The following is a 19,559-nucleotide window of genomic DNA, read 5'->3' as shown; positions in this document are numbered from 1 at the left end:
AATTTAATTCTCAAAATATTTTTAATCATCCCCATGCTATAGGTGGGGAAACCCAGACAAGTCCAGTAACTTTCCAAAGTCACAGAGCAGCAAACAAGTGGTGGATCTGGGATTTGAATGCATTTTGAAGGCAGAGCCCCTCAAACCACCACACTACATTGCTCTCCCCAGGTGGGTGCAGTGGGTAGGAAGGAAAACAAATGGCCTAGGTTTGAATGGCTGACCAAGGTAGGCATCTCCAGTGGAGTTGGGGGTCTGCGGGCACAGAGAATAGCTTGTAATAGAGCCCTGAGATAGAATGGAAAGCTCTTGACCTGTTAATTGGAAGGACTGATATTGAAGCTGAAACCCCAATATTTGGGCCACCTGATGCGAAGAACTGACTCATTTGAAAAGACCCTGATGTTGGGAAAGATTGAAGGCAGGAGGAGAAGGGGACAACAGAGGATGAGATGGTTGGATGGCATCACCGACTCAATGGACATAAGTTTGGGTAAACTTCAGGAGTTGGTGATGGACAGGGAGGCCTGGCATGCTGCGGTTCATGGGGTCGCAGAGTCGGACACGACTGAGCGACCGAACTGACCTGTTAAGGACCCCAAAGTGCAAATAGAACTTAAGGATGTAGGAGTAGAGTGGCCTGAGAAAAGCACGGGGCCACACCATGCAGGAGCCCCTGGCAGACTTGGTGTTTTATGCTGAGAACAAATGAAAAACTGTTCAAGCATTTCGTTTTTTATTAATTTTTTTATTGGAGTATAGTTGATTCACAGTGTTAGTTTCTGTTGTATACCAAAGTGAATCGGTTGTACATAGATTGACTTTTTTAGAGTCGTTTCCCGCAGAGGTCCATAGAGAATATTGAGGGGAGTTCCCTGTGCTCTACAGTAGGCTGTTGTGCGACTGCCTGTGTGCTGAGTTGGTTCAGTCATGTCCATCCCTTCGACCCTGTGGACTGCAGCCCACCAGCCTCCTCTGTCCTTGGGATCCTCCAAGCAAGAATACTGACTTAAGCAGATGGCTGTGCTCTCCTCCAGGGGATCTTCCTGACCCAGGAATTGAACCTGTGTCTCTTATGTCTCCTGCATTGGCCAATTGCACTTTCTAAAAATGGCCAATTGCCTGCACTTTCTAAGCAGCCCTCAAGTCCTCTGGACAAAAAAAAAAAAAACTGCTGGGAAGTGATCTGGGAACAGTTTAACACTGCTTTCTCCACTCTCCTTGGGATGGAATATATATCACATGCTCTTCTTTTATACTGTCTTGCACAGAAATACATAAATCACAGGATCTTCCTCAGACCTTTTTAAATCTACTTTTCCCCCTTCAATGTTGAAAAGTCATAATCAACCTGAAACCTTCTTAGTCCCTTCATTATATTTGTGTCATAAAGCTCACAGTTGATGTCAGAAAAGAGACATCCATGTATAAAGAAAGATTTGGAACATGTTAAAGTAAGATGGATTTAACGAGCAACTTGAAAATGAGCTGCAATGTATTTCTTTGTAATTTTTTGTGCTTATATTGATATTTATTTGTAATTTAAAAAATAATTTATTGTTGTTCATTCATTTGTTTATTCACTGTTTTACATCTCATTTTAGCCCAAGAAGAATGTAGTTTACAAGAATATATTACAATTCTATTTTTAAAACACAGTGAGAAAATTGGATTGCAGGGAAAATAAGATAAAGTCTGGGGCTGGTACAGAAAATATAACCCATGAAGCTCTGTTGACTTGCTGGAAAAAGGCCAAAAATTTTGCTCTGAGCTGCCTAACAGTCAATTTGAAAACCAGGAAATGGAAACAAATCAGACACTCAAGAGAAGCACAAAGATTCCTGAAGAAAATTTCCTCCATGGATCTTCATAAAGAGGGCACTGCAACCAACTTCCTCAATATCAAAAACCTAAACAAATATAATTCACATGTTCAAGATTTTTGACCCCCGGGCAGACAGTTTCCTAGTCAAGGTGATTCCACATGCTTAAATTTACTTAAAATAATTATTTTCTTCCAAGTCCTAATTATCATGTGATAGGAGGGTTATCAGGCCACATGCATCTGAGAACAAAATTGCACCTGATTTTGAAGCAGATAGGCCACATTCTATAACACTGAAATCAGTGATCGAAAACAGGTAGTATGATCCCAAAGAAAGACATGGTAATTTGGGTTAATTTCCTGATCAAAGATTCATCATTAAGTTGTGTGTGTGTGTGTGTATGTGTACAGTAGTAGATTTTTAAGACAACTAAATCTCTAACAACATTATAGAATTAGGAAGTTCTCAACAATAAAATCTTTTTTTTTTAATTAAAAAAATTATTTATTTATTTTAATTGGAGGCTACTTTACAATACTGTGGTGGTTTTTGCCATACATTGACATGAATCAGCCACCTGTGTACATGTGTCCCCCTTATCCTGAACACCCCTCCCAGCTCCCTCCCCACCCCATCCCTCTAGGTTGTCCCAGAGCACCAGCTTTGAGTGCCCTGCTTCATGCATCAAACTTACACTGGTCATCTATTTTATATGGATAATATACCTGTTTCAATGCTATTCTCTCAAATCATCCCACCCTTGCCTTCTCCCCCAGAGTTTAAAAGTCTGCTCTTTACATCTGTGTCTCTTGCTGTCTTGCATATAGGATCATGCATTAATATATTGAATTGGTGTTTCTCTTTCTGACTGACTTCACTCTGTATAATAGGTTCCAGTTTCATCCACCTCATTAGAACTGACTTAAATGCATTCTTTTTTTTTCCATTAAGAATTTTTTAAAATATAAATTTATTTAATTCAATTGGAGGTTAATTACTTTACAATATTGTATTGGTTTTGCCATACATCAACATGAATCCGCCACAGGTATACACGTGTTCCCCATCCTGAACCCCGCTCCCTCCTTCCTCCCTGTACCATCTCTCTTGGTCGTCCCAGTGCACCAGCCCCAAGCATCCAGTATCATGCATCAAACCTGGACTGGCGATTCGTTTCATATATGATAGTATACGTGTTTCAATGCCATTCTCCCAAATCATCCCACCCTCTCCCTCTCCCCCAGAGTCCAAATCAAATGCATTCTTTATAGCTGAGTGATATTCTATTGTGTATCTGTACCACAGCTTTCTTATCCATTCATCTGCTGATGGACATCTAGGTTGCTTCCATATCCTAGCTATAGTAAACAGTGCTGCGATGAACCTGAGGTACATGTGTCTCTTTCAGTTTTGGTTTCCTCATTGTGTATGCCCAGCAGTGGGATTGCTGGGTCATAAGGCAGTTCTATTTCCAGTTTTTTAAGGAATCTCTACACTGTTTTCCATAGTGGTACTAGTTTACATTCCCACCAATAGTATAAGAGGGTTCCCTTTTCTCCACACCCTCTCCAGCATTTATCAACAATAATATCTTATGTCCAGAACAGCACATCAAAGTACAAATTTATTTCGATGTGAAGTCAATTCATTGTTTTGAGTAAATATCAACTAAATATTTATTTAATAAGAATTTTATCCCCTGAGAATTTAAAGTGACTTTTGAGGAAAGAATTAGAATGGCTTTTCTCTTTTTAAAAAAATAGCCAAAGAACTTTGAGCTCAATTCCTTTCCAGTGTGTCCATTAATTTTTCTGAGTATATGGAATTATTCTGAATTCTCCCTCTAATCTTTTCCTGTTGAAAAGCTAAAAAGTTAAGAATCTGCCTCTTAATATTTGCCCTTCAGTCTCACTCTAACACTGCAGGTACCATTGAAATTTTTGGAATCAAAACAAAATCATCAAGAAGCCCTGAGTTCCTTCATACTTAAATCTTATCATGCTGCTAAGTCGCTTCAGTCGTGTCTGACTCTGTGTGACCCCATAGACTGCAGCCCACCAGGCTCTGCCGTTCCTGGGATTCTCCAGGCAAGAACACTGGAGTGGGTTGCCATTTCCTTCTCCATAAAAATTTCCAAATACAGAAGGGAGAGAATTCAACAAGAATTCAATAAGTCCCTGTATACTTATCTTCCAGGCAACAGCTGTCAACCAAAACTATCATTTATTTTGTATATTTCTTCCATTTATCTCCCTTTTTTCTTGAAGTATTTCAAAGAAAACTCCAGATATTATGTTATTTCAGTCCTCAGTGTTTCAGTATTAATCTCAAAAGACATAATTGTACCTGAAAATGTGAACATGGTTGCTAAGAAAATAATAAATTCATATTCAACATCTCCCCTTGTCTAAAAATGTCTATTTTACTATTTATTTGAATCGAGATTCAAACAGGCTTACTTATATTTAGTATGTCTTCAAAGTTTAATCCTCTTTTAGTCTGGAAAAAAAAATGCCCTCCTTTTGTTGTTGTTGTTGTTCCAATGTCTTTAGCTTTTTAAGTAATAGTCTTGGAGATATTAGGCTTCCCTGGTGGCTCAGACGGTAAAGAATTTGCCCATAGTGCCAGAGACCCAAGTTCGATCCCTGGTTGGCAAAGATCCCCTGGAGAAGGGAATGGTGACCCACTCCGGTATTCTTGCCTGGAGAATTCCATGGACAAAGGAGCCTGGCCGGCTACAGTCCATGGCATCACAGAGAGTTGGACACGACTGAGTCACTAACACTAGCTTTCTAACTTTGGAGATATAATTCAGATGCCATAAAATTCACCTTTTTAAGGTGTGCAATTCAGTAATTTTTAGAGTTGTACAATCATTATCATTATCTAATTCCAGAACATTTTCATCACTCTAAAAAGAAACTCTGATCCACCAACAGTCACTCCCTGCCCCTCCTCCCCAGTTCCTCTGGCAGCCACTAATTTACTTTCTGTCTCTATGAATTTGCCTAGTTCTGGACATTTCCTATAAATGGGGTGATACAAGATGTGGTCTTTTGTTTCTGGCTTCTTTTAGTGTAATGTTTTCAAGGTGGAACAAACAAGAGCCGTGCTATGCACTGGTGGACTTTATTCCTTTATGGCTGAGTCATATTCCACTGATTGGCCTTCCTAAATTTTGTTCACCTGTTTATTAGCTGGTGGACAGGTCAGTTGTGCTGTGGTAATGTTCCACATGTTGGCTGATTGCTTCCTTCTGCTGCTATTTAACTTGGGTGTCTGTATCCTGTTTTTCTTAAAAACCTGAGAGAAACTCACATTCTTGAAAACTTGTTTGCCAGACTTTAATGTGTGAAAGAACTACCTGTCATACTTGCTAAAGGTGCAGAATTCCAGGCCCATCAGCAGAGAGTCTGATGTAGTCTGGTGAGGAGGCCCAGGAAACTGCATTTTTTTTTAACCCACCAGTTGATTCTTATGCAAGTATTCCCAGAATATGCTCTGAGAAGCTCTGCTGCTGCTGCTGCTGCTCCTGCTGCTGCTAAGTCGCTTCAGTCGTGTCCGACTCTGTGCGACCTCATAGACGGCAGCCCACTAGGCTCCCCTGTCCCTGGGATTCTCCAGGCAAGAACACTGGAGTGGGTTGCCATTTCCTTCTCCAATGCATGAAAGTGAAAAGTGAAAGTGAAGTTGCTCAGTTGTGTCCGACTCTTCGAAACCCCATGGACTGCAGCCTACCAGGCTCCTCCGCCCATGGGATTTTCCAGGCAAGAGTACTGGAGTGGGTTGCCATTGCCTTCGCTGGAAGCTCTATTAGGTGTCCCTAAATCTTGATTTTAATAGCACTTGACATTAAAAAAAAAAAAAAGAAGTCCTAACAGCAACTGGGAGATTATTAACTAAGACTTTTAAAAAATAAAGTTGGAAATATTACTATAGAGTTACTGGAAGGGGCTAAGTGAATACCCTGGATGACGTCTTGTGGGTTGGATTTAGACATTTGCAGGAGTGATGGCCAGGAGAATTGAGTTGTGGATGTTAATTAGCCACCCTGGAGTAAGTGAAGTAGCCAAATTTAGTTTTAAACACAGTGGAAGTCAAATAGCCTCTAAGAATTAAATTACTGTATGGATCTTTACATTATTGACCTCAACATTTACAAATGCACTCAGCCTGATTAATTAGAGTACTTCTGATGCAGGAAATTTTAATTCTTAATCTGAAGCCATTTTCTCTTAGGTGACCAAAGCCAAAGTAGGTCGTAAGTATTCTGAGAGCTCCCCTTTTCCTCTAGCAATAGGCTATTACCATATACAACCACATGTGCTTCAACACTTTTTCATGATCTTTTTCACTATGTAAATATTACATTTAAACACCCCAAACTCCTGAGTATGAAGAGTGGTTTTCCCTTAAGTCAATGACAAGGATTTTCTTTCACTTAATAGATGAGTGATGTTAGCAGGGTCTTAATGGTTCTCAAGCAGCTAAAGGAGCAGATGAAGTTCCATTTACTCTGCACATCTCATTATTACAGAAGAGATCAATGTGGGAGAAAAACCACCGTGATTTTCTGGGCTGTGTGAGAGAGAGAGATTAAAAAAAAAAAGAAGAAGGATTTCAGGATATGAAAACTTAGTTTGGGACATTTATAGGGGAGTTACCAGTAAAAGGGAAAGTTTAATTTGTGACGAATGATAATCTCAATGTCTTGACTCATTACCCTGGCTTGTAAGGGATATGTACCTACAGCAAAAGTATATTTTAAAAACTTTTTATTATGGGAAATTTCAAGCATACCCCCATATAAGAAGAAACTTCACTTACTCAGCACCAATCTTCAGGAATTAGTAACATTTTGCCAATCTCATTTCATCTGCCCTTTTTACTCGTTTTCAAGGAAATTCCAGACTTTGTCATTTCACTCATTAAAATTGTAGGAAGCATTTCTAGATTGACAAAAAAAAAAAAACATTTTAAAACATAACTATTTGCCATTATCATACTTAATATTTTTTTTTTATCATCTAATACCAGGTCCATGTTCAGACTTCCCCTATTGTCTCAAATCTCTCTTTTTACAGTTGGTTTTTTCCCATCAGAATCCAAATAAGATCCACACATAGCATTTGGCTATATCTTTAAGTCTTTTTTATTTAATGATCCTCCTTTACCTGATCGCTGATTTATTGTAGAATTGGGTAACTTTTTCTATTAAAATGACCCACATTATGGATTTGTCTGTTTTCCCTTAGCGTGTTTATCGTTGTTTAGCTTGTTTTCTTTATCTAACTTATTTTCTATAAACTAGCTGAATAAGTATCAAGTTGAATTTTGGGGTGAGAAAACCTTCAGCACTTCTGGTGCATCATTCCAGAAGGCCCATAATGGCACAACTGTCCCCTTTTTTTATACTTTGTTAGGGGGTTGAGGTTGGAGAAGCGAATGCCAACCCATTCCAGTGGGTGTCCTCCACTACTGCAGGACAGCACCCTTAGTCATCACCCTATCACTGACTAGTCTCTTGTTAAGCCCAGGTGGCTCAGTGGTAAAGAGTCTACCTGCCGATGCACGAGATGCAGGAGCTGCTGCTGCTGCTGCTGCTGCTGCTGAGTCGCTTCCGTCGTGTCCGACTCTGTGCAACCCCACAGACGGCAGCCCACCAGGCGCCCCGTCCCTGGGACTCTCCAGGCAAGGACACTGGAGTGGGGTGCCATTTCCTTCTCCAATGCATGAAAGTGAAAAGTGAAAGGGAAGTCGCTCAGTTGTGTCCGACTCTTCACGACCGCATGGACTGCAGCCTATCAGGCTCCTCTGTCCCTGGGATTTTCCAGGCAAGAGTACTGGAGTGGGGCGCCATTGCTTTCTCCGGGGATGCAGGAGACGTGGCTTCAATCCCTGGGTTGGAAAGATCCCCTAGAGGAGGAAATGGCAACCCACTCCAGTATTCTTGGTGGGAATCCCATACCCATAGGGTTGCAAAGAATCGACTATGACTGAGCACGCAAGCACCGTTTCACTAAATGGCTTTGGCTTCCACTCGTGCTTATTCCTTAAGCTCTTTATTCATAGCTGTGAAATATCGGAATTATTAGAAATTAACAAAAAAATCATTCCTTCTGCTTTTATTAGCTGGACTTCTGGAAAGAACAAGTTTTCTTCAAATACTACTTGATTACTTCTCCAAACAGGTCACATGGGTAGGGCAGGATAAACCTTTTTCCTTTGCCCCCCCACCTCAAATTTCAGAGTAATATTATACAACCTCAAGAATTACAGGAAGGTTTTATATTTTAATGAATTCAGGATTTTTATATTTTTTACATTCATCAAAAGTATGTTTCTAAAACTGATGTTGGAAATGTAATAAGGAAATACTGGCATCAGTCTTTTGAGCCAGAGTTTCTCAAAGTATGGCCACAGACCATATACATCAGAATCCCCTGGGGCACTGGCTAATTTGTAAATTCCTGGTCCCCACCAAGACCTCCTCTCCAAGGAGGAAAACCCTGGAATCTGCATTTCTAACAAGCTTCTCTAAGGATTTCTAAAGCAGCTATGGAATGGATAGCTTTACGGAACAAACTCATCAGAGCTCGGGGACAAAGCACCAGGTGGGTACACACCTGAGCAATTACTTCAAAATAAGGTCACAAGATCAATGACCACTGATAATTCAAGAAAAGAGAAGGTGGATACACTAACTCCTTCAAAAAGGGCCCAACAGGAACTTCCCTGGTGGTCCGATGCCTAAGACTCTGTGCTCCCAATGCAGGGGGCCCAGGTTTGACCCCAGGGAACTAGATCCCACATACCGCAACTAAGGGTTCACATGCCAAGGCTAAAAGATCCCACATGCTGCAACAAGAGCCCTGCACAACCAAATAAATGAAAGAAATATATATTTTTTATTAAAATGGGCCCAACAGGCAAGAGTAGTACTGTACAGTGACCTTACTCTTTCAAGTTTCTTATCAGATGTCACCTTCTCGATGAGGCCAATCTTCTAACCTCGTAACATGGCAACCTGCCAAATTACTCTGTTCTACTACCTTTTTTTTTTACATAGCAATTATCAACTTATGTATTATGCCCATTGTCTGACTCCACCTGCTAGAATGCAGGTCATATTAGAGCAGTGAACTGCGTTTTCCCAACTATTTCAAGGGCCTAGAAAAGTGGTTCCACATACTAGGTGTTCAATAAATGTTTGCAGAATGTTGAGTAAATAAAAGTGGGGTGCTCGTGTAATGAAAGAAAATAATAGTTCTACCTTATATTTCAATACTTGGTAGATATTTTGTAAACATAATGTTTACGCACATGGATCATTTCATATTAGACAAAGGAAGCATCTAACATTTTGGACTGAAAAGCACTAGATTCCTTGCCTGGTCTTTGATGCAAATGGTCCTGGACCCCTTACAGTGCTCTACCTGGATTGAGACAATCTAGGTTCTGACTACATATTGTTCTTAGAACTCTGGAAAACTTCCACAACAATAAATTCTGTACAACATGGCTCGACATGACATTGAACTAACCTCTGTGGATTTTCTTGGACCAGTGTGTTGTTCACACCCAAAGCCTCAGATCCTGCACAGCTGCTGTCCACCAGGCCCCGGAGACTATCACTGCATGATATGTGTCATTGCATCAGGTAACATGGCTCTGCATCCGTTAAGACATGGAGTGTCACTGGTATTTGGAGGATCATGTAGCGGCCTACTTTCGAATTGCTCATCTCCTCCAGGTGATATACTTTCAACATTCTGTTAAAGTGTCCAGGTGCTTGGCATTTTGAGCGAAACATTTATTTAGTTGGTTTTCCATAGAAGTGATGATCCATTTCCGTAATTTCACTTGCCTTTATTTATTGAATTTTAAATATCATTGTTGAATGCACTGACTCACAGGGGCTAAAATACAGATGCATAGACGAAGAGCCAAACTTGCAGATCTTGCCAGTTGAATTTTCTGCAGATTGGAGAATGCTAAACTACATCACTCAGCATTTTTTCTGCCCATGTACTTGAAGGGGTGAAAAAAATGAGAATTAGGTTGCTAGGGCATAACGGAAGTCCCAGCTCTCCCTGAATGAATGCTGCCCCATTCTATGCCAGTGAAGCTCTGGGTTATGCCAATACCCAGCCCAGAGAAGGGCATGGCAAAGGACAACACTGGGCGATCCAGAAGGCCCTACAGGGGACTGGAATTATACGCAGCTTTTATTGAGATTCTTCAAGTTGCTGCCAATGAATGCCCTGGCATTGAATTCCAGGCAGAAACCTGGCCTTGATATTATTTGATTAGGGCAGAAGTCAGTTCAAGTGCCTGTGAAAGGAAGGCAGCATAAAGGAGTAAACAGGCCTGGATAGGAGGCTGGTAAATTAGGGAGATATGTCCCCACTGAACAAAGCCACCCCAGTCAACAAGATCTCTGAATGGCTTGAGCTTTTGGTATTTCAAGAGAGGCTTATCATCTAAATTTTTATGTGAACTCTCTAGATTTCAAAGGTTGTCATTAATTCAAATAGCTTCTAAACACTGCAGTGGTTAAACTAAACACATCTGTGGGCTACTGTTGGGGGGCTTTTGATTTAAGGGGCTATTGTTGTTCAGTCACTAAGTCATGTCCAGGTCTTTGCAATCACATGGACTGCAGCATGCCAGGCTCCCTTTGTCCTCCACTATCTCCCAGAGTCTGCTCAAATTAATCTCCATTAAGTCAATGATGCCATCCAACCATCTCATCCTCTGCTACCCACTTCTCCTTTTGCCTTCAATCTTTCCCAGCATCAGGGTCTTCTCCAATGAGCTGGCACTTTGCATCAGGTAACCAAACTATTGGAGCTTCAGCTTCAACATCAGTCCTTCCAACAAATACTCAGGGTTGATTTCATTTAGGATTGACTTAAGAGATACAGAGAAGGCAATGGCACCCCACTCCAGAACTCTTGCCTGGAAAATCCCATGGACAGAGGAGCCTGGACAGTACCTTAAATTAATATCATAGTGAAATAGAGGAGAACGTATATTTCCCAGACCAAGATGGTGAAAGTTAGTCTATAGATGGTTTGCTGATGCTATTAGTGAAGTGAAAGTCACTCAGTTGTGTCCGACTCTTTGCAACCCCATGGACTATACAGTCCATGGAATTCTCCAGGCCAGAATACTGGAATGGGTAGCCTTTCCCTTCTCCAGGGGATCTTCCCAACCCAGAGATCAAACACAGGTCTCCCGCCTTGCAGGCAGATTCTTTACCAGCTGAGCCACAAGGGAAGCAGAAACTCAAACCATGAACTTCGTAGGGATAAATAAGCTATATTTTGGTCAGTAGAGAAAGGCTAGACATTTGCAATTGTGTGCCATTTGTCATCTAGAAGTTCTGGATAAATGTACAAAGATCAATGCGGAGCCATAACTTGAGGTTCACAATCTACTGATTGTGGGTCAGTAGTGAAATCTTCCTACAAGAAAGTCACCACATTATGGAGCTAGCCCTTCAAACCCCCTTGAGTCCTCAGAGGAAGACAGCAGAGTATTTGCATGGATTGCTCTATAAAACTCTTAGTCTTGACTTGCTGGTGAAGACAGTAGTGGGAATTTGACAGACTGCTTTTGTCTTTCTGAAGAGTGATAGCCAGATGGCATGTTCTGTTGGGATTGGATTTCAGTGTTGAATTGTCTTCTAATTAGTCAGAGAAAGCATGGCTATATAATTACAACATGTGGACAGAGTGTTCTTTCATGGTTAACTAAATGCACTTACAAAAGTAATCTGAACTCTAGGAAATTGAGTTCAAAGTGAAATTTTAGACTTAAGAAAGTACACTGAATAAAATTTTAGGTACCCTATAAAAGTCCAGGGATGTAGGGACTGGAATTCTAGTTCTGGCTCTGTCCGCAACTGGTATGGGTCTTAATCATTTAATCTCTCCTGGCTCCAAGGCAGTTGAATTAGACTAACATAACTGTAATATTCAATTATTCTACAACTTACACTTTACTTTTTAAAAAGCTGGTTGTTTTGTTACCGCTTATAGGCACTGACTATTCATTTCTCTGTCTTCTTTTATTTTGAGGAGAGAAGGGATGGATCCTTTTCTTGCTAGACGATTCACATGTACTTGTCTCATGTCTATGTTATTGCTTTTATACTAGTTGGGACATGGACCTTACTGAGATGGGCTTACAATGAAACAGGGTGACGTGGACTCAGTACCAAAAATATTTAATAAGCATTGTTAAGTTATATGGAGAAGGAAATGGCAACCCACTCCAGTACTCTTGCCTGGAAAAAACCCAAGGACGGAGGAGCCTGACAGGCTACAGTCCAAGGGGTTGCAAAGAGTTGGACATGGTTGAGTGACTTTACTTTCTTTCACTTTTTAAAGTTATATATGGCATACTTACCAAAAGGCGAAAGTTAAAAAGCTTGATATACTAAGCCACTTCAGTCGTGTTTGGCTCTTTGAGACCCCCATGGGCGTAACCGGCCAGGCTCCTCTGACAATGGAATTCTCCAGGCAAGAATACTGGAGTGGGTTGCCATTGCCTTCTCCATGGGATCTTCTCAACCCAGGAATTGAAACTGGGTCTCCTGTGTCTCCTTCACTGCAAGTGGATTCTTTACCACTGAGCCATGTGAAGCAACGGGTGAGTGTAAGTTAGTATGACCCCTTTAAAAACCAGTTTGGCATTATCACCCCAAGTTGAAAACATGCCTACCCTATGACCCAGCAACTTATACCTAGATGTATATCTAACAAAAATGTGTGTGCATGTTCACCAAAGGACACATATAAGAACATTCATAGAAGCATTTTTTGGTAATACATTTAAGATGAAAGCCAACCAAATATCCATCAGTGTTGAATTTTTATATAAACTGGATATCTTCATACAACAGAATACTGCATAGCAACAAGAGCTAACAAACTGCAGATTTTCTGAGCAACATGGCTGAATCTTGCAATACTGAGCAAAAGAAGCCACACAAAAAAGAGTCACACACTGCATGGTTTTATTTAGATAAACACAAACAGAAAACCCAGGCAAAAATAAGCTGTTGATTTAGAAGTCAGTGTAGGGGTTTGAGAGGGGAGAGGAGTTGGGAGGAGCATGGGCTAAGACTTCAGGAATGCTGGTTATGTTCTATTTCTTCACTTGGGTGATGGTTGTACAGGTGTGCCTGTTTTGTGACAATTCACTTAAGATTTATGCCTGTGCTGCTAGGTCGCTTCAGTTGTGTCCGACTCTGTGCGACCCCATAGACGGCAGCCCACCTGGCTCCCCCGTCCCTGGGATTCTCCAGGCAAGAACACTGGAGTGGGTTGCCATTTCCTTCTCCAATGCATGAAAGTGAAAAGTGAAAGGGAAGTCGCTCAGTCATGTCCGACACTTCTCGACCCCATGGACTGCAGCCTACCAGGCTCCTCTGTCCCTGGGATTTTCCAGGCAAGAGTAGTGGAGTGAGGTGCCATCGCCTTCTCATTTATGCCTGTATATATGTTTTGATTAAAAATTAGAAGTTCTGCATGTGTGCTTTAATTTATTAAAAACATGTAAAAGTCTCATACTCTGTTCTTAGACATAATATCAACAGCTCTTTTAAAAAGTTGTTATAACCTATAGGAATCAATAATAGCTGAAACTTATTATAAGTGACTTCAACTAAATGGCCGAAGAAGTAAGCTATCTTGAATTGTCCTTTTTATTTAAAAATAAAATCTAAACAGCAAGGAATGTCGTGTGCTTAAAATGGAAACATCCACGGTATCATTGTTTCAATTGAACTAGAATTCCATCAAAAACAGCAGAAATCATTTGTAATCATTTGAATCAATTTGTACTCTTGAAACATCTGAATTCACTTACTGAGCTTTCTGAGGGAAGTCAGTGTAGGGGTTTGAGAGGGGAGAGGAGTTGGGAGGAGCATGGGCTAAGACTTCAGGAATGCTGGTTATGTTCTATTTCTTCACTTGGGTGACGGTTGTACAGGTGTATAGCTCAGTCGGTAAAAAAAAACCTATCTGGTCGGTAAAAAAAGAATCTGTCTGCAATTCAGGAGACCTAGGTTCAATCCCTGGGTCAGGAAGATGCCCTGGAGAAGGACATGGCAGCCCATTCCAGTATTCTTGCCTGGGAAATCCCATGGACAGAGGAGCCTGGCAGGCTACAGTCCATGCAGTCACAAGTCAGACATAAATTAGCGACTAAACCACCACCACCACCTAGCTCATGGAGGTCTTGAAAGGCTTGTCGAATGAGTATGTAGAGCATCCCAAGCCGTCAGCTCCTCACAGCCTCTTTTGGACCACTGGCGATGGTAGGTGATGACTGGCATGTGTACAGTACTTTTCAGGGTACACAGCACCACAGCCACCAGTAGGAGGATTTGCTCACGTGGCCTTATCAATATTACCCTTAATTTGGCTGTCTGACCCTATTTTCTTTCTTTTTTTAAATTTATTTTTAAATTGCTGACCCCTTTTTCTGAGAAGAAATGCAAGAGTAGAACCCTAAACATTCACTGGAGACAAAACTATACAGTGAGAGAGTTCACGTCCATCTTGCTTTCAACGAACCACATCGTTGCCAGTTTTCTGGAAGAGCATGACCACAAAGGACACTTAAAAGCGCTGCTGCCGGAGGGAAGTCTCATTCCAGGTGTCACGTGTGAATCCCTGCCCTTCCACCAGGTGGCAGCGGTTGTCAGGAGGTTGTTAAAGCTATGCAAGCGATCAGACATGGGCTGGGAGCACACCTTCGGGTATAAACTGGTGAGGAGGCATACATCTTTCCTCTATTGTAAATAGTGTTTATGGACATGGAAGGAATGCAAGTGCTCCCAAAGAAAGCCTGTTCTAAATCTGATTAGGCTATTGGAACAACGATTCACTTATACTAGAGTTTATACTTGGAGTTCTTCTAATCTTATCCTTTCAATCACCCTTTCAACAAATATTAATTGAGCCTTCTAAGAGCCTTACTGTTCTGAGGGCCATGGCAGTAAAGAAAGCAGTCAAAACCCCTTGGGAGCAATGGAGCTTCTATTCCTGTCTAATGGAGGCCATCTCCTGTTAATTTCTTCAATCTAATGGATGGACGACTTCCTCCTTTCCAAAGCTCTTGGGCGCTCAACCTGACTGAAGTGCTGTGCTCAGGAATGTCTGACTCTTTGCAGTCCTATGGACTGCAGCCTGCCAGGCTCCCCTGTCCATTGGGTTCTCCAGGCAAGAATACTGGAAGGGGTTGCCGTGCCCTCCTCCAAGGGATGTTTCTGACTCAGGGATCAAACCCGCATCTCCTGCATTGGCAGGTGGATTCTTCACCACTGAGCCACCTGGGAAGCCGCTTGACCTGACCGTCATTTGTAGGTTCACTGGCTCCTCACATCTTGATGACAAATGTACTAATAATTATGGTAAAAGAAAAAATAAAATGACTAAACCCTTCCATTGATTCCCTTGCCTTCCTTAGGCTGCTGAAATCTCTCCTTATTTTATGGTCAAATCTCTTTAGAAGTCTCATTTCTAAATGAGGGAAGCTCATTTGTTTTAACTTCCTCATCATGCACTTACCTTCTAAACCCTGCCTTCCCCATATGCATGATGGCTAAATTCTGTATAACTCAGATCAGAACTTGAAGGAAAGAGAAAACCGCCAGGAAAGCAGGATGGTGAGCAAAATATTTCTGATCAAGGGAGCCAAGTGTTGTAGGTAAAGAATTAATTACCTGTTAATTATCTGAGAGCTTCCTGTGTGCACACAGCATTGTGCCAGGCATTTCCGGTTTCTAAAGAAATGTCAAAAGTGACCTCTGATAAAAACCTACCAAGAAAGGTGAGACTGAGAAGACTTCCTCTGGAAGCATGCTTTGAATTGTTTTGAGGAGTGAGTGGACTTGAAATGGAAGGCAGAATAATTAGCTGAGGGTGGGGGGAGGTGTGAGGCTGCAGGCCTGGAGGCACAGAGAGTGAAGTGATTTAAAGGAGGTCCTTGCAAACCAGGCAGAGACCCACTTCAGGAAGGCAGCTCTTTAATTATCTATTTATCGCTTCTTCCCTTGAAAGCCAAACACCTTTAGTCTGTTTTCTCATCTCACTCTTATTAATCTAATATGAATAATCCAATATCCTAACTGTTCCATGCAAACTCCCTTTGATATAATTCAAAGAACTTTTCAGTAGTAGGTTCTGGTGCTTAATTGAATCTGAGCAAGTTACTTAAACCCTTTGTGTCTTGGTTTTCTCTTCTCTAAAATGGGGACTATAACAGTGGTTTCCTCCACAGGATTGTAGAGGATTAAATGCACCTTAAAGTTTTGCTCCAGAATTGAACATTGTTATTAGTCACCTGTGCTATCTAAGCTGCATTTGATGCTTTTGACTACCCCTCCCATCTTGAAGTACTCCGGGATTTGCCACGCTGCATGTTTGTTTCTAGTCTACCACACATTCGTTTCCTTCGGCTCCTCCTTCCTCCACCTGATCCGTTGCATGGTGGAGCTCTTCCCAGCTATTCCTTTGTCTACTTTTAGTCAACACTCCTTGGCAAAACTCTTCCTATGCAATTTCATCCATAAACACATGCCTTCTGTTAATTTTCTCTATGTTAATTAGACTTATCTCCACCCCAGACATCTCTTCTGAGCCCCGGATTGGTACCTGACATAATCTTTCAGGTTGTTTCATGGTTATCTCTAACTCAGCCTCAAGTTCATTTCTTCTCAACCATCTACACCTGCACCTTCTCCTTCAGCATTCTCTATAGTAAAAAAATGACACTCATTTTCATTCTAGTCACAAACCTGGGTTTTATCTTTGACTCATCCTTGTCCCTCATCCCAGACAACCTTGAAAAACGTCTGCAGTCTGTCTGCTTCTCCCCTTTCCATTGCTGTTCCTTACCTAAACCCAGGCTCCCAGGAGCTCTGGGAATCTCTCCCCACAGATTTCTAACTGGCCTCCCCTAGAGCACTTTTGCTCTCTGTCCACCCTCTTTCCCCACACAGTAGCCAGCTATAGTCATCTCTTCTTTCAGTTAATCAAAATGTATTAGCAAATAGAAATCTAATTATGTTCTAGCCCAGTTTAAAAGTCCTTCAGTGGCATTTCAATTGGCACTTCAAAATAAGTCAATTGTTCCACAGACTTAGGGAATCTTAACCACCCATAAACACATTCATGGCTTTAGAGGTAGTTTTCTCATTGCAGGAATTCGCTCCGAAGTTTGCTTATCCTAATTTTATATTAACTGCATGCAAAAAGTAGTGAAGACATCCACAGTGATGCCAATGACCCTCACACTAGAAACACAGAGCACAGCAGAATGCTGTGACTGCCTCCTCTCATTTTAGGACCATTGGTACCTCACACAGCATCTGGTGCAAAGCATGTTTTTAGTATTTGCTGTATACATGATGTAAAAGGGAAAAGACTGTCATAAAGTTCCTCACAGAATTGAAATATAACCCTCAGAAGCCAGTCTGGTTTTAAACTTAAGTCTATAACTAGGAAAATGTTTTCCCCCTGACAGCCAAATGTTTACTAGTCTTTGCATCTCAAATGAGGTGCAATAACCTATTCAGCTATGAGGGGAAAGGAGAGGGATGAATGTGCCAGGCACAGTGCCTGAGACCAGATGCGATATTTTTTAATACAGAAGTCAAGGTACCTTCCCTCTAGGAGCTTCCAGGCCACCTGGAGAGAGGCAATTGCCCGAATATTTAATATCTGATTTCTTGGCTGCTGTTTCAGACAAGGTACTGTGTCTCAGATGTAAAATGGTAAGCAAAAACAGACCTCTCACTTCACATCTAATATGAGATGAGAAACAGATACTAAACACTCACATGCACAAAAATAATAGCAGCGATCACTTATAATGCACATCAGCCATAGTTTTGTACTCTACATAAACTAACACAATCACACTCTATGAAGGGCCTCTTCTTTTTATGGATCCAGGAATTTTGGCACAGAGAAGCTAAGACATTTGCCCAAGTCCAGAGAGTCTGGATCCAGGACTCCTCTTTTTAACCACCCACTCTACTGTCTTCCACGCTGTGTGCTGGATGGCATAAGTAATTCACAAATATAAGGTCCGTGAAGGGAAGAGGGATGGCACTGTGAGAACATATGACAAAGGCATCCCGTCTTGTCTCAGGTCATCTGGAGGCTGCATAACGGTAACTAAGCCAAGAGGGGAAGCAGGAGGGCAATGACACAAAACTGGTGACAGCAGAGGGGGACGAACCATCTGGATATACTTCATTGGTGGTGGTGGGAAGCAGCCTTGGACGGCATCATGCAGAAGAAGATGAAATATCCACGTAGTGGGAAAAGAACAGAAGAAAAGGGAACATCATGAATTCAGAATGAACCTAATGAATTTTGGGAACAGGGAGACAATGATGTTTTAGAATTGTTTCGGTCGTGAGCAGCAGTCACTCAATTTGAACGACCGAAGAAAACAAGGACATTACCACCTTGAGTTGCTGAAGAGGCCAGGATATAGATTTGGCAGCAATAGGACAAAAGATGTTTTACATTTCTCAGCTTTATTTTTCTTCACTCAAGCAGTGGAAAGACAGAAGGTCTAGATACCGTATCAGCTCAGCAAACTAAAGCAGGGGAGCACTTCTTTCCCCAAAGACCCAGGGCCAACTCTCATTGACTCAGCGTATATCACATCCTCCTAGCTGAACCAGTCACTGTGGCTGGGCCATGTGGTGCTTTCACTGGCCTGGCCTGAGTCATGTTCCTTCATCTGTTTAGTGCTAGCCTATGTCCCAACTTTCCACGTGTGTACTTTGCCCAGATTTTACTCTATACCTTATATCAGCTGGCCCCTATATGTGAAACACTTCTCCTAAAAATTCTCATTCAACATTTTCATTACTTTGCATCTATCACCTCCAAACAATGTTTACCGCTAAAAAAGACTGAGGTTACAATTCTTCAACTAATGCCCTTTCTGATTTAGGCCTGTGAATACCAACCTCGTAGTAGTGTAAAAATATAATTATTCATGAGTCTGATGAGATCTGCTGTGTTCAATTGGTTTGTTGTGTTTGTAATTCACTGAGTTTCAATCTGAATGTTTGTCTATATTGAACATTGGGTTTTAGCCTATAGGCTGTTCATGCAAAGGATGCCTTGCTGACATAGCACTCAGTGTTCAATTTTATTGTGATCTTGGTCACCACCGATGTTCAATTTTCACTGTATCAATGGCATTTTCAATCCTGTGGACTTTGCCATCCATTATGCTATACTAATGGCAGAAATTCTGAACTCTATTATGGTATAAAATCTCTATATTATTTAAGGTTTTGTATTAATGCTTTTATAGTGGAATGTCTGTGAAATTTGAGTCCTGAGTTCTAGCCTTGAGGTTGCTCCTGAACTTGTTTTATGACTTTCCTCAAGTATAACATTTTAAACCTTTACAGGTGTCAGTTGTGGGCTTCCCAGGTGGCACGGTGGTAAAGAATCTGCCTGCCAATGCAAGAAATGCAAAAGACGAGGGTTCAGTCCCTGGGTGGGGAAGATCCTCTGGAGGAGGAAATGGCAACCCACTCCAGTATTCTTATCTGGAGAATCCCATGGACAGAGGAGCTTGGAGGGCTACAGTTCATGGGGTCGCAAGAGTGGGATGTGATTGAGCCACTGAGCAGGCACATTCACTCAGGTGTCAGTCACCCTAACTGGCCATAGGTTGGGT

Source organism: Oryx dammah, unplaced genomic scaffold, assembly GCF_014754425.2.
Source record: "Oryx dammah isolate SB20612 unplaced genomic scaffold, SCBI_Odam_1.1 HiC_scaffold_3, whole genome shotgun sequence".
NCBI classification, from domain to species: Eukaryota; Metazoa; Chordata; class Mammalia; order Artiodactyla; family Bovidae; genus Oryx; species Oryx dammah.
The sequence above is the reverse complement of the archived record's forward strand: the minus strand, read 5'-3'. Positions refer to the sequence as shown.